This window comes from Vicugna pacos, chromosome 11 (genome assembly GCF_048564905.1).
Source record: "Vicugna pacos chromosome 11, VicPac4, whole genome shotgun sequence".
NCBI lineage: Eukaryota > Metazoa > Chordata > Mammalia > Artiodactyla > Camelidae > Vicugna > Vicugna pacos.
Genome location: NC_132997.1, coordinates 6,842,893 through 6,868,095, shown reverse-complemented (window position 1 = coordinate 6,868,095; position 25,203 = coordinate 6,842,893). Strand labels below are relative to the sequence as shown.

At 46.2% G+C, this 25,203-nt stretch overlaps 1 pseudogene; it reads left to right on the top strand.

Annotated features, from left to right (window-relative positions):
* Positions 1-8,338: 8,338 nt before the first annotated feature.
* On the top strand, positions 8,339-25,203 carry LOC102529218 (CDK5 and ABL1 enzyme substrate 2-like; annotated as a pseudogene).

The following is a 25,203-nucleotide window of genomic DNA, read 5'->3' as shown; positions in this document are numbered from 1 at the left end:
GCTCCTGTCTTTGGGGCCTCCTACCCTTCTTGATCCTCAGCATTCTCCTCTTCCCTTGAGTTCTGTCATCTGGCTCCCTGGACAAAGAAACGGGACCTGGCAGAGAGGCTGTCCCAGGAGGAAACAGGGTTGAGGGTGCTGAATCAGTCCAACTGGGGAGGGAGAAGGATGTTTTCACTTGCAGACTACACTCCTGACATGAGAGTGCACAGACCTTCAGAGGAAGTGTATTAGTCAGCTCCAGATGCTATAACAAGCACCATGGGCAATGTGGCTTAAACAACGGTAATTTATCATTTCATAGTTTTGGTTGGAGCCCAGAAGTCTGAGTTTAGGAAGTAGGCAGGTTTGATTCCCCTTGAGAACTCTCTCCTTAGCTTATAGACAGTCATCTTCTCCCTGTGTACTCACATCATCTTCCCCCTGTATGTTTCTGTGTACAAAATTTCCTTTTTTAAAATGACACCAGTCATATTGGATTAAGGCCCACCCAAGTGACCTCATTTTAACTCAATTATCTCTTTAAAAGCTGTACTCCAAATAAAGTCACATTCTGAGTTGCTGGGGGTTATGACTTCAATATATGGATTTTGAGGGGACACAGTTCAGCCCATAACAGACAGTAAGACATTTTGCCAGGTGACTACAATGCAGAGCAGTAAGAGTTTTCTCAAAGTAAAGAAACATTATTCCTGAGGTTTAGAGAAGGTAGGATCAACTTCCTTTGGAGGTAGAGGGAAGTTCCCAGGGTGCAGGAAATTGAGCTGGACTAGAGTACATGACCCAGCCTATGAGAAAGAGGATTCCACCCTACAGCATAGAGGGCTTTTGAATGTGAGGGGTCTAGGAGACTGAGTGGAAACAGACAGAGGAGGCCCAATTCCAGGCTGAGATCTGAGGTTCAGGCTGGCAGTCCTCAGACCTCTACTGCTGGAGTTAACTCCCAGCAGCATTCTCACCTGCCTCCATGGCCCTGCTCTCCCTTGTCTGAAGGGGCTCAACTCACTCTCCACCTTCCTGGCCTCCAAACAGACACAAAACTATTCCCTCTGTCCAAGAACCAAAGTCAGCCTCACCTCAGTTGTCCACACACCTCCAGCTGATGGAGCCTCATGTCTCCTTTTCTGCTTAACTGACTCAGGACTTAGTGATCTGGCATTAAGCCTTGAAGCAATGTTCACATCATTCTTCCTGCCCATCTGCCTGACACAGAGTCCTTGTGCAGCCAGAAGGATTCCAGAAGAGCACTTGTATGCCAATAAAGAAATTGGACAACTTAGAAAAATGGACAAGTTTTTAGAAACATACAGTCCACCAAAACTGAACCAAGAAGATATATATCATTTGAATAGACCAATCACTAGAAGTGAAATAGAATCAGCAATAAAAAATATCCATGCAAACAAAAGTCCAGGACCAGATGGCTTCACTGGGGAATTTTACCAAACATATCAGGAAGAGCTCATACCAATCCTCCTCAAACTGTTCCAAAAGATTGAAAATGAGGGAATTCTCCCAAATGCATTCTATGAAGACACCATCACTCTGATACCAAAGTCAGACAAAGAGAAGAAGAAGAAGAAGAAGAAGAAGAAGAAGAAGAAGAAGAAGAAGAAGAAGAAGAAGAAGAAGAAGAAGAAGAAGAAGAAGAAGAAGAAGAAGAAGAAGAAGAAGAAGAAGAAGAAGAAGAGGAAGAGGAAGTAGAAGGAGGAGGAGGAAGTAGAAGGAGGAGGAGGAGGAGAAGAAAGAAAGAAAAAAAGAAAGAAAGAAAGAAAGAAAGAAAGAAAGAAAGAAAGAAAGAAAGAAAGAAAGAAAGAAAGAAAGAAAGAAAGAAAAGAAAAGAAAAGAAAAGAAAAGAAAGAAAACTATAAGCCAATATCATTGGTGTACATAGATGCAAAAATCCTCATCAAAACACTAGCAAACAGAATCCAACAAACCATAAAAGAGATTATACAACATGATCAAGTTGGGTCCATCCCAGGGACAGAAGGATGTTTCAACATATGCAAATCAATCAACATGATACACCTCATCAACAAGAGAGAGGACAGAAATCACATGATCATCTCAATAGGTGCAGAAAAATCATTTGATAAAATTGAACACCCATTTATGATAAAAACTCTTACCAAAGTGGGTATAGAAGTAACATATCTCAAAATAATAAAAGCTACCTATGATAAACCTACAGCCAGCATAATACTTAATGGTGAAAAGGTGAATAAAGCCTTCTTGCTACAGTTTACAACAAGACAAGGATGCCCACTCTCACCACTTCTATTCAATATAATATTGCAAGTCCTAGCCATAGCAATTAGTCGGGAAAAAGAAATGAAAGGAATCCAAACTGGAAGAGACAGGATAAAATTGTCATTATATGTGGATGACATGATACTATATATAGAAAACCCTAAAGACTCCACACAAAAACTACTAGAGGTGATGAAAGAATTCAGCAATGTAGCAGGATACAAGAATAACATACAGAAATCAGTGGCATTTCTTTACACAAACAACAAAAATATCAGAAAAGGGAAATAAAGAAATAATACCTTTAAAATTGCATCCAAAAAATAAAATATTCAGGAATAAATCTGACCAAGGAAGTGAAAGGCTTATATGCAGAGAACTACAAAACACTGACTAAGGAAATTAGAGATGACTTTAAGAAATGGAAAGATATCCTGTGTTCTTGGATTGGAAGAATTAATGTGATTAGAATGGCTATATTACCCAAAGCCATCTACATGTTGAATGCTATCCCTATCAAATTGCCAAGGACGTTTTTCAGAGAACTAGAACAAATAATCCTAAAATTTATATGGATTCACAGAAGACCCAGAATTGCCAAGCAATATGGAAGAAAAAGAATGAAGCTGTAGCAATAACCCTCCCAGACTTCAGACAATATTACAGAGCTACAGTCATCAAAACAACATGGTACTGACATAAAAACAGATGTATGGGTCAATGAAACAGAAAAGAGAGCCCAGAAATAAATCCACAAATTTTTGGTCAATTCAACTTTGACAAATGAGGCAAGAACATACAATGGAGTATAAAGACAGTCTCTTCAGCAAATGGTGTTAGGAAAACTGGACAGCAGCATGTAAAGTGATGAAGTTAGAATGCTCCTCCACACCATACAAAAAGATAGACTCAAAATAGCTTAAAGAATTAAACATGAGACAAGACACTAAACCTTTTAGAAGAAAACATAGGCAAAATATTATCTGACATACATCTCAGCAATGTACTCCTACGGCAGTCTACCCAGGTAATAGGGAAAAATAAGCAAAAAAAAAAAAAAACCCTCAAGTGGGACCTAATTAAACTTATAATCTTTTGCACAACAAAGGAAACTATAGGCAAAACAAAATCTATGGAATGGGAGATAATATTGGGAAAACATGAGACTGACAAGAGCTTAATCTCCAGAATACATAAACAACTTATATAACTTAATAAGCAAAAAAAACCCCAACATCATCCAAAACAGGCTGAGAAACTAAATGAAAAATTCTCCAATGAAGACATACAAATGGCCAAAAGGCACATGAAAAAAATGCTCAATATCGTTAATTATTAGAGAAATGTAAATCAAAACTACAATGAAACATCACTTCATGCCAGTCCGAAGGACCATCATTCAGAAGTCCATAAATGATACATGTTGGAGAGGCTGGGGAGAAAAAGGTCCCTCCTACACTGTTGGTGGAAATGTTGCTTGGTGCAGCTGTTATGGAAAACAGTATGGAGATTCCTCAAAAGTCTAAAAATAGTCTTACCATATGACCCAGGAATCCCGATCCTGGACATATATCCAGAAGGAACCCTATTTCAAAATGACATCTGCACCCCAATGTTCATAGCAGCATTGTTTACAATAGCCAAGACATGGAAACAGCCTAAATGTCCAAAAACAGATGATTGGATAAAGAAGAAGTGGTATATTTAGACAATGGAATACTATTCAGCCATAAAAACCGACAACATAATGCCATTTGCAGCAACATGGATGTTCCTGGAGAATGTCAATCTAAGTAAAGTAAGCCAGGAAGAGAAAGAAAAATACCATATGAGATCACTCATATGTAGAATCTAAACAAACAAACAAAGAAACAAACAAACAAAAGATAAATACAAAGGAGAAACAGACTCATAGACATAGAATACAAACTTGTGGCTGCCAAGGGGGTGGGAGGGTGGGAAGGGATATACAGGATTTCAAAATGTAGACTAAATAAACAAGATCATACTGTATACCACAGGGAAATATATACAAGATCTTATGGTAGCTCACAGAGAAAAAAATGTGACAATGAATATATATATATATGTTCATGTATAACTGAAAATTGTGCTCTACACTGGAATTTGACACAACATTGTAAAATGATTATAAATCAATAAAAAAAGAAAGAAAAAAGTGATTCTGGTGAGGGCTAAGAAAGAAAGAGGGGCACTGGAGAGAAAGTCTCCAAATGTGTAGAGTATACACAAACAATCATGAACAGAATGTTGATAGAAATACGGAATGCTAAAGGCTATTCTGGTTAGGTCTCAAATGGAAAGGAGGAACATGTTATTGAAAGCTGGAAGAAAGGCAATTCTTGTTATCATATGGCAGAGAAATTGACTGAACTATATTCTAGTGTTTTGTGGAAGGTGGAACTTGTGAGTGATGAAACTGAATATTCACCTGAGGGGATCTCTCAACAAAGTGCTGAAGAAGCGGCTTAGTTTCTCATGACTGCTTATCGTAACACATCAGGAGAGAGATAAATTGAAGACAGAATTGTTTGGCCAAAAGTAATTAGAATTTAGAGATTTGGAAAATTCTCAGCCTATCTATATTTCAGAATGAGAAGGTTTGTTCCAAAGAGAACTCTAAGGGAATAGCTGAGCAACCATTTGAAGAAGAAATTCTGGATGTGATTAAATCAGTTATCTCTGCAGAGGCCAGGAATACAGAGGGATGAAACCAGCAGAGACATTGCCAATGGGAACTTGAAAGGACAGAGAAAGCCAGGCAGAATGAGGGAAGGCTGCCAGAATTCTTGGATTCTGTAAAACGGAAGAAGAGAGGTATTTGGCTGTGAACACGTGCTTCCCTTAAAGAAAAGGGAAGAAGAGAACCCAAAGGCAATGCATGGCTTACCAGGGCTGTGGATCCCACCACAGGCCCAGGAACCTCAGAATCAAAGTGTGGGAGTGTTGCTGTCACAGAGCATCATGGTGTAGGCAGAGACCTTACAGAGAGATGGAATGTGGGTGGCACCCCACCAAACTGAAGGAGGGGAGCTACCTCAGCAAGCTGTGAGAGTGATACTGCCTCCCCAGTGGGCCTGGAGGGAAGAGCATCAAACCAAAGAGGATTATTCTCCTACATTAAGGTCAGATGGGATTTGCCTAGCTAGGTTTTGGACTTTATTGGAAACTGTCACCCCTTCCTTTTTCTCTGTTTCTTCCTTTTGCAGTAGGAGTGTTTATTATATGCTCATCTGACCATATCTGCTCAACACTTGTTTGGTTCACAGATTTACAGCTATACACTAAATTTGCCTCAGGGTTATTAGTGCTTCCAGTTTCACTCATGTGTGATTCAGATGCTATTCAGATGTGACTTTGGACTTTAAATTTTGAGTTGATGCTGGAATGAGTTAAGGCTTTTGAGACTTATTGGGATAGTCTCAAAATGTATTTTGCATGCAAAAAGGGCATGAATTTGGGGTACCAGGGGCAGAATGCTATGGACTTATGTCCTCCTAAAATTCATATATTGGAGCCCTAACTGCAATGTGATGGTATTTAGGAATGAGGATTCATTTAGGGAAGTAATTAGGTCATTAAAATAGGGCTCTCCTAATGGGATTAATGCCCTTATAGGAGAAGGCATCAGAGAGATTCTCTTTTCTCTCCACCACAGGAGGACACAGAAAGAAGTCAACTGTCTGAAAGCAAGGAAGAGAGCTCTCACCAGGAACTGAATCTGTCACCTTGATCTTGGACTTCCAACCTTCAGAACTAAGAAATAAACATCTGTTTTTCAAGCCACCCAGTGTTTGGTATTTTGTTATGGCAGTCCAAGCTGATGAAGACATACAGAATATATGAGATGGTCTAATACACGTTTATCCATGGTTCTAGAAGTAGACACAGGAGAGAATGAGAAGGAAAAAAACATTTGAAAAAGATAATATTATGTTCTAGAGTTGATGAAGAATGTGTCTTTGTAGTTAATGAAGCAAACTAGATCATGCAGAGGGTAAATTTTTTAACCTAAAACTAGTCACACCTCAATTAAGTATAGGACAGAAAAGATGAAATATAATCTTAAAAACAATTAGCAAGGAAACATTGATCACCCACCATGAAAGAATTATAAAAGTGATGGCATAATTTTAAAAACAATAACAAAAACTATAGTTAATGAAATGTATTTTCAAAGTTCTGAAAAGGAAGACTTTTCATCTGGATCTGATAACCCAGTAACATTATGATTTATAAAAGTTCACCAACAAGAGAATTGATAAATTATTTTTAACACATCCATATAATGCAAACTTATAAATAATATTAAAAATTTAAAGAACATGTACTATACCGATTTTAATTACTTTGAAGTCAGAATGTTGAAATAGAAGCCAAAGGCAAGTATGATATGCATATGAGTCCATATATAAGCAAACATATTTTCAGTATGTTTAATTTTGATTATTTATACTGTGCAAAAAGCATAAACATTTTTATAAGTTGTATATACACCAAGTTCTTGATAGTGGTTATATTTCTCACTGTTGGTGAGAGTGCACAATGGTATAGCTCTTATGCAAAACAATATGAAGTTTCCTCAAAATTTTAAAAATATAACTACCATGTAATCCAGTAATCCTGCTTCTGTATATATATATACAAAAGAATTCAAAGCGGGAGGTCAGAGAGATATTTGCACACCTATATTCATTGGAGCAGTTTTCAAAAATAGCCAGGAGGTGAAAAGCCAAATGTCCATCAATAGGTGAATGGGTCATGTGGGCTATACATACAATGGACGATTATGTAGCCTTAAAAAGGAAGGAAATCATGTCGTATATTACAACAGGGATGAAACTGTCGGATACTATGCTAAGTGAAAGAAGCCACTTATTAAGGGACAATTAATGTATGATTCCACTCATATGAAACACCTACAGTAGTCAAAATCATAGAAACAGAAAGTAGAAAAGCAGTTGTCAAGGTCTAGGGGAGGAGGAGGGAGAATTAGCATTTTATGCGTAAAGAGCTTCAGAATTGAAAGATGAAAAATTTCTAGAGATCTGTTGTACAGCAATGTGAATATACTTAACACCACTAAACTGTAACTTACAAATGGTTAAGATGGTTTCAAAAAAGGATGAAAACACAGGTATAAATCTTCTTGACATAGGATTAGTCAACATAGCTTTAGAGATGACACCAAAACACAAGCAACAACAGAAACAAAAAATAAACTTTACCAAATTTAAATGATTTTTCTGCTTCAAAGGACATTCTCGAGAAAGTAATGGACAACCCATAGAATGAGAGAATTTTTTTTGCAAATCATATCTCTGAAAAGAGACTTTTATTTAGAATACATAATTGCTAATACATATTGCTCCATAGAAGATATACAAATGGCCAACAAGCATATGAAAGAAGCTCAGTATCAGGGAAGCGCAGTTCAAAACCACAATGAGATTCCACTTCGGAACCATGAGGATGACTGTCATCAAAAAGACAAAGGATAACACGTGTTGGCTATAATGTAGACATAAACTGGACCCTCATAGTCTACTAGTGGAAATACGTAAAATTGTGCAGCCACTTTGGAAACAGTCTGGCAGTTTCTAAAAAGGCTAAACACAGAGTGTCCTTACAACCCAGCCATGACAATCTCAGATATGCAGCTGTAAGAAATGAAAACATAGATCTCCACAAAACTTGTATACTAGTGTTTATAGGAGAATTATTCCTAATAGAAAAAAAACTACTAATTGTGTGGACACCAGTTCACACATGTGTCTCTGTCTTGAGTGCTCAGCCCCGCCCCCAGACCACAGGGGCCAATCCGCGCGCTCGCTGCCCGGCCCTGTCCCGGAGCCGTCCTCAGCTGGGCCCCGCCCTCCGCCTAGCGGCCCGCGCTTTCGTCAGGCAGGCAGGCGACGGTTGGCAGTTGGTCTCAGCGGCTGGCGGCTCCGAAGCTCCGCATCTGCTTCGAGGCGGCGGCTGCAGCGGCGGCGGCGGCGCGGTCCCTCCGGGAGGCTCAGTGTGGGCAGAGCGGTGTCCGCGAAGCCTTGAGCCAGCGCGGAGGCGGTGGAGGCTGCGGCGGCGGCGGCTGGCGCGGGACCGGAGCTTGTCCGCGGGCGGGTTTCGCCGCGGGGCCGCGCTCCAGCAACCTCATCGGCGAGGGCTCCTCCGGCGTGATGCGGTGAGTGTCCGCGCCCTCCTGCCCGGCCTCCCGCCCGGCCTGGGCGGACGCGGCCGCGGCGTCGGCCGCCAACCCGCGACCCCGACCCCGAGCCAGGCCGGACCGCAGCCGGGCTGCCCCGCGGTCCGCGCGCCGGGGGTCTCGTGCGGGGCCGGGCCGCTCGGGCTGCGGCGTTACTCGCGGCGCTTGCCGGGTGGCCCTCGCTGGGCGCGCGGAGTGGGGGAGGGGCTCGGGGAGCGGAGGTCGGGACCTGGGGACCCCGGGACGTCGGGACGGGAACGGCCCCCAGCCCCAGGGTGCTCGCCTCGCGGCCTTCCCTTGACGTCCGCATAGTGAAGCCGCGAATTACTTCAGATACTTGAGGAGGCGGCCTTGGTCTGGAAAGCGGTTCTCAGCGGCGGGTGTGCACAAGCCTTAAATCATCCTCTTGTTCTCCACTTGCCTGCATTTTTCGAGAACGGCTGTGGTTCAGCTCCTTCCGTGGTGCCCGTGGTGCCCTCATGTGCAGGCTTTCTAAAAGGCATGTAGTGGCACCAATTTGGGTGTGGAATGTTTCAGTCTTGAAGTTTTAAATGACTTAGGCATGGTACTGTTCGCCTTTCAGGAAGGGTAAGTCAGCATCGCTCTTTTGATTTATTTAAGGAGTCTTAGGAGTTAGGCCTAATTTGACTTTTTTCCCCTTTTACCCGGCATGAACTCTAGCATAAAGGCATCCAGAGGTTTTAGCACAATGACTGTGGACTTTTCCTGTTAATGCTCTGGTGGTCAGTGTGTATGCGGCCCTGATGGAGTTCTTGCAGAACCACATGCAGGCTCCCTTGTCTGGCTCCAGATCCCTTAAAATCGTTTCGGGGTGGGGGGTGACAGTGTCTTTTTGTTTCTTTGTGTTTGGGTTGTTGTTTTTTTTTTTAATTAGAATCAACTCCTGTGGTATTTTGTGCTGACAGAGACTTATGGTGGTGTGGGCTCCCTTACATCTAAAACCTTCATGTGAACGTGCCTTTCGTGTTGAAGGAAGGAAGCAGACTATGAACACCTCGTGTCAGGTACTGTGCGAGGTACCTTGTCTCCTGTTACCTGAACAGCCACCTGCAGAGAGGGAAGGGCAGTGCTATCAGTCAGATGAGAAAGTATTTTGAGGTGAAGCCAGTTCCTAAGGTTACACAACTAGAGTCAGACTTGAGATTGTAGACTGACATCCCGTTTCAGTTGCCAGAGCTCTTTTCATTACTCCCTGTTTTCTTTAATTAGTGTTATTAATAATTTAGAATTTTAGCATATTTTACTCTTAAAAGCAAATTTTGCTCAGAAACATATTCAAATTTGAATGGTCATTATTTTAGAAATACATAGAGGGGATGTTTTACAAAGTATGCTAGCTAGGTGCAAAGACTAAAATTCTTTCAAAAAACCTGAATATTTTCATTCTCTTCAGGAACAGAGTGCTTCACAGTACACAGTTGTGAAGATTCACATGAACTCAGTGGGTTAGGAGCCATAAGAGGAATTCAATTAGGCCAGGCCTAAACGAAACAAGGTCCTAGAAGGTAATGGAAAGACAGTACTGCCCACAGCATTGCTTATGTGGCATAGGTCTGATTGCTGTGCACCTGCGTGAGGTTGTCTGTGTCTGGCTTCACAAACCTTCATGCCGGGTGTTAATGTATGACTGGGAGTTTGCCTTGAGAAGTGCACTCCAGGTAGAGGAGAATGGACACACCGAGGCCCAGAAGTCTGAACGTGACACCTCAGGTCAGGAAAACCAGGAGTTGTCTGGGAAGGGAGGGTGGGGGTGAGTGTCCTTGAGGAGAAAGCTGGAGTGGAGGCAGCTGGGATAGGTGGCGCTGAGTTCTGAAGGACTTTGTTTTCTAAGGAGTTGGGACTTGATTTGGCAGGGGAAAGTCACTGAAGGATGCCCTTTTTCTGCTGGTTCCCCGTGAAATTTTGTGTTTCCCTGTTTGTCTTTGACTTTCTACCTCTACCCACTGTTCTTGTCTCTTTCTACTTATTTAGGGGTACTCAGTGAATGTGATTTTTATCCAGGCTTCAGGGACATTTTGATATGTTTGTGGGTTTTGTTTTGCTTTTTGTTGTTACATTGATTGGAGGTGTTATTGCCCTTCAGTGTGTATGTGGTGGAGGCGGACATGCCAAATGACCTGCATGCAGTTTGCACAGCACATTCAGTCCCTGCACCGAAGGAACATCCTGTTAAGATGCCAGTGATGTTTCCCTTCAGCCCATCCCGTAGAAGGGCTGGGACCTAGGCAGATCCTGCCTTCCTCTTTGGTTCATCTGCTCCATGAACTTGTCCTTATGACTTTCAGCTCTAGCACTCCCCCATCCCTCCCTGGGACTAGCTATATTGGTACCACCTGTTTGAAAGGCAGGACCAGCAGTGCTATAAATCATCTACAGAGGCTCCAGACCAGATTCCTAGTTGTGCTGGTTTAACTGTCAATTTGACTTTTAATGAAGAAGTCTCTTGTATGGTTTTTGGAGCTCAAGGATGTGAGGAGACCATCTTACATGAGCAATGGAAAATCCAGAGTTTCTGAATAGTTTTGAGTGCAAGTAAAATGCAAACAAAATTCATTTTGATATTAGCAACATCCCTAATAATGTATTCCTGGTGGTTAGCTATAATTTATATGCCATTCTGTTGAATTTAATTTGTATGTTCTCTACTATTAATAAAAATATTTTTTTATGAAAAGCATCCCAGTTGAGCTTTCCAGGAACTATGTATAGTTTATTACTCACCTTGCTCGCAATAATGTACCTACTAAAAACAAATGATTCCCCCAAAAACATCTCGAGCTACCGCACCACGCATCCAGCCTGCTCTGCCCGCCTACCTGCCTGACCCTGAGATGCTCTTTCTTCCTTTTTACTTCTCTTTTCTCTTTCACTTCTTGGGGCTCCCATACATTGGAAAGCCAACAGGATAGATGTTCTCAACTTCTGGTGTACAGTGTAGTGCTTTAGTCCTCAATTTCTGGTGTACAGTGTAGTGCTTTAGTCATACATGAACATACATATACTTGTTTTCATATTCTGTTTCATTGAACGTTACTGCAAGATGTTGAATATAGTTCCCTGTGCTATACAGTATAAACCTGTCGTTTATCTATTTTATATATTGTAGTTAGTGTCTGCAAATCTCAAACTCCATATTTACCCCTTCCCACTCCCTTCCCCTCTGATAATCATAAGTTTGTTTTCTCTGTCTGTGAGTGTGTTTCTGTTTTATAAATAAGTCCATATGTGTCTTCTCCTTTAGATTCCATATTTAAGCGATATCATATGGTATTTTTCTTTTGCTTTCTGGCTAACTTCACTTAGAATGACCGTCTCCAATTCTATCCATGTTGTTGCAGATGGCATTATTTTATTCTTGTTTATGATTGAGTAGTATTCCGTTGTATAAATATACCATAATTTATCCAGTCATCTTTTGTTGGACATTTTGGTTGTTTCCATGTCTTCACTATTATAAATAGTGCTGCTATGAACATTGGGGTGTATGTATCTTTTCCAATTAGAGTTTTCTCTGGGTATATGTGCAAGAGTGGGATTGCTAGATCATAGGGTAAGTCTATGTTTAGTTGTCTGAGGAATCTCCGTACTGTTTTCCATAGTGGCTGCACCAAACTACATTCCCACCAACAGGGTTCCCTTATAGAAGGAACTGTTTCAGATGCAAATACAAATCTGTGTCGACACACATGCAGCCGTGGGTGGGAAAGGAAGGAATAGTAACTGTGGGGTGCCTTTGCAAACTCATTAGCCCCTAAGGCCACAGCAAGATGGGTTGTCCTCCCTCAGTGGACAAGATGCTCCCACCCAGAAATCCCACAAATCCCACAGTGATGCTGTCATTCCCCTTTTACACACCTTTAACAGGCACCTTATGAGGTTCCTCTCAGCCAATTCCCCTTGTGTCCTTGGGATTAAGAGGGAGCTGCCTCCACCACTCCCCACATTGCAATAATCCCAGGAGACTAGAAGAGGCTCCTCCTACAATGGTGCAGAGATAAGGGAAGGTCTCTTAGGCCAAGGACACCCAGAAAGGAAACCCTGGACTGTCATCTGTCCACCTCAGGGAAGCAGAATGAAGCTCCCCAAAGACAAGGGCTGTCTCCAGGCTCCATTCTAGAGAACTGGTTAGTGTCCAGAGCTGAAAGGCACAAAAACAGCTCTCCATCCCTAGTTTGCTCAGGGATGCAGATGATGAGGAAATGCCCCACAAGCCCATGGCCAATCATGCTGGAGGGAAAAGGACAATGCAGGGGTCCCTGAGGAAAGTGAGAGCTGCAGGCTGCCAGGAGCAGTCTGAGGACCCCGTGTCAATGTGGAGGAAGATCTAGTCAGCCACCTGTGGATCCATAGCTCCTGGGAACTCCTCATCCTCTTTCTCAGGACCCCTCTCTGTAGAGCAGTGCAGACAGGAATAAGACTACAGTGGTCTGAGATCATTCCCAAACAAAACTATCATTATTCACATTTTACATACAACCCCCCAAGGTGCTGCTCCTACCCACAGCCACCCAGACCCACCTCCCCTACCCTCTAACTCCCCACCACCCCACCCACCCTGGCCCTGATGGTCCCCCGTCCTTCCCTGCCCTTCCTCCCAGGTCCCCACATCAGCTGGGGTCAGCACCGAATGAGGAGGAGCCCCTAAGGTCCCCTGGGGTCCCCCTAAGGGGCTGGTAATGGAGGGCTGGCATGCTGTTCCCTGCTGGCTGCAGTGCCTGTTTCTCCTTCTCCTACTCTCTGTGCCAAACAGGTCACACCTTCTCTTTTTTTTTTGCCTGTGATTGGTGAATCAGCCCCAGAGTCAAGACTGGCCTCCCAGAGATCCTGAGATCAGTCTTGGGCAGGGACAGCTTCTCAGCAGACACTGGGCCTCCACTGGAGCCCACGTCCTAGACTTGGTAGCTGGTGGAGGAGCTGGGCTGAGGCCAGTTGTCTGAGAGGAGGGGGCCTGGGGAGCCGCTGAACCTCCAGGGCAAATTTCAAGGGCCCTGGGACAGAGCTCTGGGACATCTCCCAGGGCCACAGGCTGTACTGAGAGGCCAAGAGGAAGGCCAGGCTGGGGAGCTTCTCCTTGTCCTCACTGAACCCATCCCCTGGCCCTGGGGCCTCTTTAATAGGAGACCTCTCTCTGAGAACTGAGGCATCCCTGGGTCCCAGGCTCCATGCAATGTGCTTTTGACCCTGGGGAGGAGAGAGGGGCTGTCCAGTCTTGAATGGAGGGAAACTGTGAGTCCTGGAGAGATAATAAAGCGTTTGGTCCTGAACAGGCCACTCTCTGTTTGGTAGCACCTTAGACGTTCCTTGAAATCAACGTCTGGTGGGCTGTCTTCATCACTGACCCCTAGCTGGGGGCCTTGGTCATGCATCTGGGCATCTTGGCCAATGTCAGACTCATGAGTACTTGAGTCCAAATGGGGTGCACTGTGACTGGTGGGTGCCCACACACCCAACTCCTGCTTCAAGGGCCAGGAGTCATTTCTGCACCAGCTGGTAGGAGGAAGGTGGACAGTGACTGGCCTCGCATGTACAGGTGAGGGGAGGAGGAGGTCTGGGCAGTGGGATGATGGCATTGTAGAGCAAGAGGTAGATGTCTCCAGGACTCCAGTCAAAGTACAGACGGTAGAGTTCTTCTGCTGTCCTCCTGGGCCTTAACTCCCAGCTGTGTGTCCTTCCTTTCCCTCTGGGCCCCCGTCTTCTCCTTCCTATGGTCCTGCATTGCATGCAGTCCCTAGCAGGCCCTCCACGGTGCCAGGCCTACCAGGCATGGGAGGGATGAACAGAGCCATGTGGGCTTCCTGTTCTGGGGTCCCATCCCTCCACCATCTGTCCTAGGTCTTTGCCTCCCTTGGTTACCTGGGTGTCCCTTGCCTTCCTTCTTCTACCTGGGGTCCATCCCTCCCTTGTCTCCCTGAGTGTCCCTCCCTCCTCTGGCTTGCCTCTTCATGGGTGAGTCCTTCTTCCCTTCCAACTCCTCAGCTAGGACCAAGAGATCCAGCTGTGGTTCTGGGGAAAGCAAGTCCGCCAGGAATTGAGAGTGAATGACTGCCTTCCCCTAAGATGGGAGGAAGAGGCTGTGAGTATCCTTGGCCTGGAGTAAATTTGTGAGCCATAAATACCTGGAGGGAAAGTGAAAAACAGAGCCCCATCCCATTGTCCTCCACAAGGTGGCACACTTTAAACCACTGAGGCAGTCAGCTACACACACACACACATACACACCCCCCTCAGGGACAAGGTTCAGAGCTTAAGTCCCAGAGGCCTGGGCAGAACCCCAGTCCTGGTGCTGAGAGTGCCAGTCCCTGGAATCTTGCAGCCCCCAGGCTCCAGGCCCAGCCCACCTTGGTAACGAAGTCTTCGTGGGAGCACAGTTTGTCATTGTAGCTCAGGAGATCCAATCCGTGTAGGTCCCATTCTATTCTTGGTTCAGTTCATTTCTGTCCTCTTGGAATTCTGCATTGAGCTCCCCAGTGGCTGAGGGGACAGGCCCCACCATCTCCTCCATGGTGTCCACATACTCTCACAGCCTCAGGGGGAATCTCCTTAGGTGCCATGGTCTCCGAGGGACACTGGAATCTATGTAGTTGTGGGCAGGTGGGCTGGGCCAGGCCCTGGGGCCACCCTTCCTGGGCACACACCCTGGGGCAGAGTGGGAGGAGGAAATAATGTAAGGGGCTCTTGCACCCAGCTCCTGAGCATGCAGCACACATGTTGGTACAGACAGTGTTTTTATGACATGGATGTGGGTGTGGCTGGAGTCAAGACTACCCGAATCTTCACCCACAGTGATGAGGAATGAGGAGGGAGAGGCAAGGGGGAGCTTCTGAGAGAGTCACGTGTTAGGGAGTTAAGTGGGAACCTTGACGAAGTGAAGTCAGGTAGTGGGGAACTCCAATTTTCCAAGTGTCTCCCCATCCCGCCCACTTCCCAGGCAGAATTTATGTGGGGTCTTTAGACAGGGAGGTGGAAGTGAAGTTACAAAACTGACCAAGTCAATGCCCCAGCGTGACAAAGGGCAGCTGAAACCCCTCTTGGTGGCTGCTGAGGTTGAAGGAAAGACCATTGAGCCCCATGAGGGAAAAGGACTGATGTGGGGATGGTGGCCATCCCTAAGCCCCTGTTACCTTTGCATTCAGCTCCAATGGGCACATGGGTACTTGGCTGAGGGCCCACTTTAGGGGCTGGAGGTGCCTGAGGTTCCACTTCAGTGGGGTTGGAGGAGTCAGGCCCTGCACCCTTTTATCCACTGCACCTGCTGAATCCGCATCTCCTCCTTTGCCTCAAACTCCATGACCCTGAGGGGGGAGGGAGGCACAGGCCATGCTGAGAAAAAGTCCTGGGCTCTGGGGCCCACCAAGGGAGAAGAGATGGAGAAATCAGAAGAGGTTATGCTGGGGACAGTCAATGCCTCTGAGGTGCAGTGAGGAGCTGCTCCTGGGGCAGATACCAGATCTTGGGACACACCTGCCTCCCCAGTAATGGGCAGTGTTCAATAGCATAGACCAAGGTCACTGAATTGAAACAGGCCTGCATGGAAGGCTCACAGAGGAGACCAGGAAGGTGTCACATTGACTGTCCTGAGAGCACAACCTGAATGTGATTTCTTGTGTGACATTGTGACTCTCGGGAGAATAGAAGCCCTGGAGGGCAGGGCTGTTGTCTGCCTGATGCATTAAATGATGGTTTTTCCTAGAAAAGGGAAGGTACTTAGTGGACTTCCCTGTTAGTCTGAGGAATGAATGAGCCCAGCCAACCCCATCACACAGATCTGAGTGGGCCTGGGACCCCACTTCTCCCTCCCACGGATCTCTGCTCCCACTCTCCTAGGACAGGGACAGCTAATGGCATCAGAAGTTCCCTTTGAAATGGGAAGACAGTTCAACCCAAGGCCAAAGTCCCAGTGACACAGGAGGCAGAGGCTTCCTCATGGGCAGGAGGACAATGACCAATTAGCCCCAAAACAGCCCCTCCAGTTGAGCTTACCAGGGGCCAGTTCCCCAGAAAGCACTTTCCATGAAGGACCCACTCTGTCCCTACTTTCCTAGGGCCTGATCCTCTCTTGACCCCAATGTGCAGAGGGGCAAACTGAGGCTCAGGGAAGTAGAGTGACAATCTCACATGTGACTGCTAGTAGGTGGCTGAGTTACCAATATCCCATGAGGATAGAGTGCTCACCTTTGGAACAGAAGGTCCAGCACCTGCGGGGCGGTGGTGAAACTTCTGTACTTGCCCAGGAATGTGTGCAAGTAGGAGGGGAGGCCGCCCAGGACAGCAGGCACCAGGTTTGCCACCAGCTTTTCTAGCCTGTGTCGCTGGAGGGTCCACACCCTGTAGGTCTCATCCCTGCTCCCTAATGGTCCATCTACCCCCTGGGGTAGAAAGAGGACAGATATAAGTCAGAGGCAGCACAGGGGACTACCAGGGGGTTGGGAATGGAGCTCAGACCGAATCCTCAAGCCTCAAGGTCTTGTGCCTGAGGTGAAATAGGGGAGCCCTGAGCAGATTCAAAGTTCTCGGCATCACCATTACAAGGGGCAGTGGGTGATGATTAAATGCATTAATGTCTCAGATCATTGTGTCAGCATCGCAGTGCCAGCACCTCCCTGCATGAACTACCTCATCCCTGTGACTGCTATCACAGCATCCCATTGTAGAGATGAGAACACAGAGGCTGATCCTGGGGTGGGAGGAATCAGGATTGTCAGGCCTATGTGGCCACTTGGGGATGGAGGAAAAACAGGACAATTTAGAAAAATGCAGAAACATCCTTGACTGAAAATGAACTGAAATTCTGTCAAAATCTTTTTCTGAGATTCTGACTCATATGTGGGCATTGACTTTGCATCTGGCCAAGGAAGGGCCTGGGCTGTGTGGGCAGGTGGGAGAGATGGGGCATCAGATTCCTTTGGCAGCAGGTCTCTAAGAGGGAGCCCAGGGGAGGAGCAGGGCAGCTCTGGGACCCGGGGCTTCCTAGGATGGAGTCTAATCACTCGCACTCACCCAGAGCCCATCCTGGACTCTGTTGGTGTTGTGGGGCACCTGCCCCTCCTGCAGGGAGATGGAGCAGGGGGCTCCCTGGACCAGGTCCTGTCCCATGTCCTGGGTGGAGTCCTGCAAACACAGTGCCTAGCAGCCATGCAGAAACCTCAGAGCCCTGTCTGATTGTCTTGACTGGTTCTCAGACCCATAATGCATCTCCTGTCCTGACACACACACAACACTCTCTGCAGAGACCTCCATGAGGGACAAAAAGCTGACAACCTGAGGGCTTTGGATTCCCAGTGGTACAGATAAGAGACCCCTCAGAAGTCCTCTTTCCCCCCTGCCAGCCCTGTCCTCAGGTGTGGCCATGACAAGACCACCAGTTTACCACGTGTTCAACAACCTATTCCTACCCAGAGGAGACACCTCCCCGCAAGTCCCCCTACTCCAAGATGGAGATGAGGGGAAGTGGGCCTGCCCAGGGAGGGCTCCCAGAGAAGACTGGGCCAGGACTGGCCTGCTCCAGGGCACCCTGTGTTACCTTAGGTGACCTCTCATAATAGATGACAGACGTTGGAGTTAAGGGTTCAACCAATGCCTACAGCCTCTCAGAAACCTCTCACTCCAGGGTTTTCTGGAGAAGCAACGGGAGTTCGGGAAACAGAAAAAGAACATGATTCTGTGTAAACTGTCTCCAACCAAGTGAGCTGGCTCTGGGGCCATCACTAGAATGTGGGTGCCTGGTAACCAGTTTCTATTTCTGTTGGTGTCTGTTGTCAAGGAAGTGACATCATTTCGTGGGGTCCACTTCCTGGAACCCCCTCATCAGACAATACCTCCACTCACAGCCCACTGGGCTGCTGTCTGCTCACCTGCTTCTCCACGCAAACCCACATGTTTGACAGTTACAGCAGCCCCGCCCTCTCCACGGCTGCCAGGGATGGTCTGTGTGCAGCTGTGAGGAGACGCCCTGGCTTCCAGACCCAGCAACTCATTCTTACCTGTTCTCCATCTTGGATTTATCCTGGTGTTTCTCGAGGATAGTCTCCCCATCTGCACAGTAGAGGTGATTCTAGCTTGTATTTCTAGGGATGTCCTCAGACACATGTGGGATAAGACCTGAAAAGTGTGAGAGTCGTGACACTTGTTGGTGATGCCTCCCATCCCCCCCCCTTTTTTTTTGTCTTATTACCACCCTTAACATCTGTTCCTCTCCTGATCCCACCATATAGTTCTTATTTAATGTCAATGTGCATGTGTGTCTATGTGTTTGTGTGTGTGTGTGCTTTGGCACACGTGTAAGCCAGGGCTGACTCTCTGTGTGGCCAGCAGAAAACTGCCCTCACATGGGAGGGTTGGGCAAGAGCTTCCTGAGGTCTGACGGTTTCTGATTTCCAAAGCAAATGTAATGAATGTGGTTCAAGCCTTCGCCAGCAGGTCAGAGCACCATGACTCCAGGCCATACAGGTAGCAGGGGCTGGAGCTGGGATCACAGACTCACACAGTCAGGTCCCACTGTCCACACTCAGAGCCACAGTGTTGTGTCCCCTTCATGGGCACACAGCCTGGCAGAGTAATCTTCTTTGGCTGGACACACAGTGGTGCAGGGACAGATGGTCAGTTGAAGGGTTGCTGTCTCCAGAGATATTTGACAGTCTCATTTGGTGTTCCCTCTATGTTCCCATCCTCACATGTCTCTCCCAAGTTCCGACCCCAGTATAAACAGTACCTTCCCCAGGAACAATGGGGTTTTTATCCACTGGAGTGAGAAGACCCTCAGCCTCAGTGGAATTTCCTTGAGAATCAGTTTCTCCCAGTAATTTCATGAGGAACGTGTATCAGATTTGATCTAGTCTTGTAAGTGTCTCAGGTTCAGTTGGCCCCAAGCTGCCTTCTGGAACTCTCTTCCCACCCCTCCCCGATCCTTGCAGTAGCTCCATCTTCCCACCTGCTCAAACCAGAACCTGGGGTGCTTTCTGCTCCCTTTCTGTCTCACCCCACATGCAGTCAGCTCCTCCCCTGTCCCTGGGTCCCCACTCCAAATGCATTCATCACCTCTCTGTATCCCCCTCCCCCTCCTGTCCAGGCCACCACTGACACTGTCCTGGATTCATGCTTTGTTTCCCTTTCTCACTCCCTCTGATCCAAGGGAGGAATGTTTAGAAGACAAATCTGTTCCTGTCACTCTGCTAACACATAGGAAACTTCTCAGAGGCACTTTCAGGAACTGTCCAGATCCTCAGCCAGACCTGAAGGCCCTCCTCCTGCTAGCAGCCCAATTCGCCTTGCTCCCCTCAGTCCAGCCACACTGGCCTATGTCTGTTCTTCCAAGGACCATCCCCTACCCACCCTGCAAAAGCCTCAGGCTGGGAGCCCACTGAGCTCTTTACCTGGATGACTCCTCCTTCAGGTTTACCTCAAATGCTGGAGGATGGTCTGCCCTGGCCCTCAGTGCCTACCCCAGGGCTCTTTCCATCATCCAGGGAGTCATCGTTGCAGCCTTCTGGGCCCCAGGGTTTGCCTGCAGAATTTGCAGGAGCCTGGGATCCTGAGCAACCTCCCAGTGCCTAGCCCTGTGTCTCCTCCTGCCACTCGCTTACAGGTGAGCCCAGAGGGCTCTGTCACTCGCTCTCAGCCTGGGTTAAGAGGCCTTGCAGACCTCCAGAGACTCTCCTCCCTGCTCGTTTTGCAAGAGGAATTGAAAGGAGGAGAAAGCCAGAGCCGTGTGTGGGGCTTTCAGATCCTGACCTGTTCATCACAAGACAGGCTTCTTTTCCAGTTTCCTTGGTTGGTCTTTCAGGGCTCAGTGCTCAGAGTCACCTGGGTGCAAATCCTCACTTCTTTTGTTTTAATATGTGGCTGGTACAAGTCACCTTTATTTTTTTCTTCAGTATGCCTGGGACTATTCCAGGCACTGGGAATACTGCAGTGAATGAAACCTATAAAGAGCCTGCTAGCTTGGAGCTTACCGTCCAGGGTGGGGAGAATAATCATTTATATGTTTACATCTCTCTTGGATCTGGACCCCTCCCCTCTTCCTCCAACTGCTACCCCATCTCTCCTTCTCTTTAAAGGAAACACCGTCAGAGGGTTTTCTAGACTCTGGTCCAACTGGTTTGATGAAATTATTTGTCTGTGAGAAGAGCTTTCTGGGTAGAACAAATAGCAAGTGGACAGGGGTGTTCATAGAATTCCAGTAGTCCAGGGTGCTGGGGTGGGTGGGAGGGCAGCAGGGATGGGTCCTGGGGGGAAACCCTAGAGAGAGGTGTGCTTCTCCTCTGTGTGAGGAGCCCCAGTGTTCAAAGCAGCACTACTTGTAAAAACCAAGATGTGGAAGCAGCCTAAGTATCACCCAACAGATGAAAGCGTTAAATGTATATACACTTTATATATATATATATATACACATTATATATGTATATATAATGTACATACATATAATGGAGCACTACTCAGGCATAAAAATAGAATGGAATTTTGCCATTTGATACAATATGGATGAACCTTGAGGATATTATGCTTAGTGAAACAAGTCAGAGAGAGACAAATACTGTATGTTGTCAGTTATATATGGAGTCTAAAAAATAAGAGAGGAGTACATATAACAAAACAGAAACAGACTCACTGATACAGACAAGAAACTAGTTGTTACTGGTGAGGAGAAGAGGGTGGGGAGGGGCAAGACATGGGTAAAGGATAAGAGACACAAACTACTACGAGTGAAATAAATAGGCTGTGTGTGGTTAGGAATGTTTACATGTATGGTTTAAAGTTAAACAAGCCCCGGTTCTGCCCTGAAGATGTTGATGGATGCTGGAGGGGATACAGCTACCTTTGTAAAATAGGTGCCAAGCTTTCTAGCAGCTCAAAGGAAACAGCTCCTCAGGCCTCCTGGAGGAGGTGGATGTGTGACCAACTGTACAATTCTTTTAAGAAAGTGGGCTGTTTGGAGTTTTTATATTTTCTAGATTTAATTTTGTTAACTTTGTTTTCCAGAAAATTATTCATATAGCCTAATATGGCCATTATATAGGTATGAAGTTGTTCATTACATTTTTCATAATACTTTTTTTCCACACTATTTCTTGTCTTATAATAAACTTTTTTAATTGCTTGACAAGGTTCATCTATTTTCAATTAGAAAAATAATACTTTCCTTTTCCAAACCCAACATTTATTTGTGTCCATCACACACAGTGTTTGCTTTCCAACTATTTTAGGTTTTCTATATTAAATTCCTCGCCCATTTCCAATGTTTGAAATTTTATTTTCAATTCCTTGTTGAATGTATGCTTTGTATAATTTCAAATTTGCTAAACAAACAAAAAAAGTTGATCTTCACTGAAAAAATGAAAGCACGGCTGCCATAAAGGGAAACAGACACCAGAAATGAAGTTACAGTGAGTGACAGAAGAATAAATTTTCAGCATCAGGAAGACAAATACGATCAAAAACAAATCAAAGAGAAAAGCAATTCCATACAAAGAATTAAAAATACATGAAAAAACTGACAAAGGGCATAACAGAAAGCTCACATCTGAGGAACTGTAATGATTAGTGAATCTCAAAAGACATCCCTGACTTTACCTAGTCCTAAGAAAAAGAACCTTTTTAATGACTTCCAATCACACCACTACTTTTACATAAATATTAAAAACTCATAACATGCTTTACCTGGCATTAAAGACACCTTTTTTCACAACAGAGACCAGCAAATACCCTTCAAGATGAAACACAAAGCACAGCTCTTTGTGTTTCTTCTATAAGAGACAGAAGGAGCCTGACTGGATCATTGCAATAATGTGGTTCTCAGGGAGAGCCACTTCCCCCATTGGCTTACCTTTCTCCCAGTTACTTTAATGATATAAGATGCTGGGGTCTTTGAAATCTCCTTCAAGGAGAGACTGCTGACAAACCCTAGTTCCATGGTAGTTAACGATCCTGTACTTGTGGGAAACACTGAAAAATCAAAGATCTGTTTTTCCCTGGCTGTTGTTGGTAATAGCTTCATTTGGCTTCACCTGCTGATGGTTTGGTGGCGATCAGGGAAGGCTCCTTCTCAGCTACCACTCACTTTATACCAGTGTTTCCTGACTTCCTTGAGCACGAGAATCCCTGGGACCCTTGTTGAAAGCACAATCACCTGGTGCTTCCTGGAGGACTCAGCAGCAGGACCAGGAGTGTGGACTTTACATGGCACCAGGGGCTTCTTAACAGCAGCAAAGATGTAAACAAATCATTTAGACTCTGCAAATCGTGTATCTCATAAGCAGTTAATATCCAGAATATGTAAAGAACTTATACAACTGAACAGCAAACAAACAAGTACTCTGATTGAAAAATGGGCAGAGGATCTGAATAAACATTTTTCCAAAGAAGATATACAGTTGGCCAATAAGTACATGAAAAAGATGCACAACATCACTAATCATCAGGGAAGTGCTCATCAAAGGCACAATGAGATATCACCTCATGTCTGTTAGAATGGCTATAATCAGGAAAAAGAAAAGGAAGAAATAAATAACAAATGTTAGAGAGGATGTTAAGAAAAAGGGACCCTTGTGCATTGTTGGTAGGAATGTAATTTGGGGCAGTCACTATGGAAAACAATATGGCATTTCCTCAAAAAATTAAAACTAGAACTACCATGTGACCCAGCAATCCCACTTCTGGTATTTGAGGAAAAGGAAAACACTAACTGGAAAAGATATATGCACCCCATGCTGACTGCAGCGTTATTTACAATAGCCAAGATACAGAGAAAAACCAAGTGTCCAACGATGATGAATGGATGAAGAAATTGTGGTATAGAGTGGATCCCCAGGCCCATCCCACAGCCCCACCAGCACCCTACTGCCTGACAGCCCCTCCACAGGCGCTGCTGAGGCACAGGGACTCTTGGCACCACCAGGCCATGGTCCTTTTCCTGAACAACATCTCCCTAAATGGGTGTCCCTCAACCTGGGCCCAGGAGGCAAGAAGCCCCCACCCCACCACTGCCACTGACAGAGGCCCACGAGCCCCATGCAACACCACCTGGACCGCCCTTTGGCCTGTCCTTGCCCAATATCATGAGCAGGGCCTAGGCCCCCCCCCAGGGCCTGCTCAGCCCTGTGCCTGCCCTCATTAGCCTGGGCCTTGGCCAGGGCCCAGGCCTCGATGGGCAGTGCCAGAGAAGGTGCATCGCCTCCCAGCACTGCTCCCTTGAGTTTCTGAAAGACACAGTGGGATGTACCTCGGTTCAGTGGACAATGCACATATCTGGGTCCCTGAGACACAAAGGCCTGAAGAAAACTCACTTCATCAAGAACGTGAGGCTGTATGATACCAAGAGCAGTAGGATCATACTGATTTGTTCCAAATGTTCCCTGCATGTGGCCTTCTTGGTCCTGCCCTACGGAGAAGGCTGGTGGATCAGTGACCTGCAGGGGAACAAACAGCCAGAAGCATAGGCATCCATCCAGCAACATTTTCATGTCTTCCGAGATGGTCTTTCAGTTGGAAGGTGTGGAGCTAGGGGCAGATGGAAAGGTTGTGTCCTACACCAAGTTCCTGTACCCCACCAAAGCCCTGGTCACACTTAAGCTGGACAGCCATGGCCCATGGCCTCTGCCCTGGCCCAGTGTCCCCCCCCAGTCTTCCAAGGTTGAGATGCAAAATGGCCCCCACCAGGGTGACAGCAGCCGGCCTGGAATTATGGGCCAACATGTGGGATGCCCTTGGGTACCACCCTGACCTCCTGGACGACCCTCAGTGGCCCTGCGGCAAGCACAAACACATCCTCATTTTTGCATCCTACAGGACCATGGTGATAGAGTATTTGAAGCCCTCCAACCTTAAGAAGGACATGAACGAGCATTTCCAGAAGTTCCCACACCTCAAGCTGACAGTTAGTAAAATCAGAAGTTTAAAATGAGAGTGCAGCCTGGAGCCCCTGATGGTGTCCATGGCCTATGTGCACTTCTCGAAGCTGGTCCTGCAGGGCAAGTGTAACAGGCAGACCTGCCAGCTGTGCACAGGCACCTGCATGCTGCTGGTGACCGAAATCCGCAGCAACCTGCACAGGAATGTTGTGAAGCAGCTCATCGACAAGTTAGAAGGGAGGTTTCAATTCAACAGATCGAACCTCATCGGGTTTGAGTTCACCATGCTCATGGCCTTGGAACTTGCTCTGTACCTTCCCGAGAGCCAGGTGTTGCCTCATTACCGACTTCTCATGCAGCAGTTCTAGCCTGGCCCTCCTGAGCCTGGCACCCCGGCACCCCAGTCCTGCGGCATGCACGTGGGCCCAGAGGTGGCTCCAGGCTCTGCGGTGTAGGCCACCAGCCTCCCTGGCTGTTGCTGCTCTTCCTTCCCACTCTTGCTTCTTGGGGGACTCTGCTTTCACTCCAAAGCACACCACACTGCCGCGGTATTTCTGAGCATCTTCCTGCGTTCTCCCAGGAACAAAATGTGGGGGTTTGTTACTGTTTCTTTTCCTCCTGTGCCTGAGACTGGTCTGGCACCAGGAATTTGATTTGCGATGCATGGTGGTGAATCCTGACTTTGCAGCATCTTTTTCTTTCTTGGCGTCCCCTGGCCTTCTGCAGACTGTTGTAGCCACTGCACTAGCATCTCAGTGGAGATCTGTGTTTCCAGATTTTCCTCAACCCACTGAATTGCTGAGTTAACCTGTTGAAGCATCAATCTTGGCTAATTTGTTGGGTGTAGAAACTGCCCTTTGGAAA